Source organism: Austrofundulus limnaeus, unplaced genomic scaffold, assembly GCF_001266775.1.
Source record: "Austrofundulus limnaeus strain Quisiro unplaced genomic scaffold, Austrofundulus_limnaeus-1.0 Scaffold621, whole genome shotgun sequence".
NCBI lineage: Eukaryota > Metazoa > Chordata > Actinopteri > Cyprinodontiformes > Rivulidae > Austrofundulus > Austrofundulus limnaeus.
Genome location: NW_013953023.1, coordinates 49,140 through 51,067, shown reverse-complemented (window position 1 = coordinate 51,067; position 1,928 = coordinate 49,140).

Below are 1,928 nucleotides of genomic sequence, written 5' to 3'. Positions count from 1 at the left end.
CGTTTCTTCTACATATTTCCTATCCTGAGCAGCACATTGGTGACAGTGGACAGGAAACAACCCTGTGAATAACCAGGCTCAGAATGGCCAGCCATCTGCCTGAATTTGAGAAGACAGGAAGAAGACTGAGATCATCACAGAAAGATTGGTCCAGGTCTAGTTTCTATAGAAGGGAAACAGGTTAATGACAGCATTAACTGTATGGAGAACATTAACATGGAGAGCAGGGCAAGTAAAGACATCAACAGAGAGAGGACATGTGGACAGTTTGTCCTCCAGCAGTCTGAGCCTATAGCAGCAGAACTAAGAGAAAGTTCAGGAAGCACAAACCAACCCCAACTGTAGGATTTATGAAAAAGTCTTCAGTCTTTAAAGTAGACAGAGTGTCAGCCTCACACAGAAACTGGAAGCTGGTTCCATGAGAGAGGAGCCCAGGATTGGGTTCTGCATCTCTAATGATAGATTTTAGCCACTTATCCTGTTACAATCTGTACCGGTGCTGGTTCTAAATAACACTTAGCCTGGTGGGAGGCAAGTAAGGCTTGGTGGTCCGGTCCAGGGAGAAACCCTGGGAGCTTGATAACTGAAAGTTCTGCCTCCCATTCTACTGTCAGAAACTCTAGAAACCAGAAGTAAACCTGCCCTCTGAGAGCGAAGTGCTCTGTTAGGAAAGTATGGAACAATAAGATGCTTCATAAAAAAGCCTGGTTGTTGCTGTAGAGATTGACTTTTCAGAAAATGTAAGAAAACAAACTGTTGTAACAGATGAAGTTCTGTTTAATCACTTGTTAAAACAAAAAAATCTTCATCTAATGAAATGGCAGCAACTGGATGCATGTAGGATCCTGGATGTGGTGATCTGATTGGTTGTTGGTGACAGTCAGGCTGGCCTGAGTATTTCAGAAACTGCTGATCCACTGGGACCAGCAGGGTGTTTAGGGTTCACAAAGACTCCTCAGACCTGGCAGTAACCGTGTTTCCATCAAGGCTTTTTGATGCGCATTTAGAAGTATCGCATTAAATATGCAAAAAAATGTCGGATGGAAACAGCAAAATTCGAAAAAAAAAATCCTCAATTCGCTAAAAATTTTTACGCTCGCTTGAGGTGGTTTTTGGATGATTCGCAAAGTAGTTAATGCGCAAAACGGGAGATGGAAACACGTTTGCGAWTAAATTCTGACGTAGCGCATATTTACTTCACGTGACGTTCAGCTGTTTCCACTTTCCTGCCTCGTCCCGGATGTTAGCCCTGCGTAGTTGCACGTGCCTTTCTGCTGCGTAGTTTAACATTGCGTTTATTTCCCTACGTTTCCTGGCAGCGTTAAACATAGCCTGTACTAGCTGAATAGATAGAATAATTACAACTTGCCCAATAGCAAGGCATTCACGAAAAAATCGCCCCATTGTCCCAAGATGATTAGCCTCTGCTAGTTAGCAGTTTCACTTCCTGTTTACTACCGCAGAGCTTGTTGCCAACGTCTGACATAATCACGCGTTGTGTAGCCTCGTCTGATGTAATCACGCGTTGTGTAGCCTCGTCTGATGTAATCACGCGTTGCGTAGCCTCGTCTGACATAATCACGCATTGCGTAGCCTCGTCTGACGTAATCACATATTGCGTAGCCTCGTCTGACGTAATCACGCGTTGCGTAGCCTCGTCTGACATAATCACGCATTGCGTAGCCTCGTCTGACGTAATCACACATTGCGTAGCCTCGTCTGATGTAATCATGCGTTGTGTAGCCTCATCTGACATAATCACGCGTTGCGTAGCCTCGTCAGACGTAATCACGCGTTGCGTAGCCTCGTCTGATGTAATCACTCATTGCGTAGCCTCGTCTGACATAATCACGCATTGCGTAGCCTCGTCTGACGTAATCACACATTGCGTAGCCTCGTCTGATGTAATCATGCGTTGTGTAGCCTCA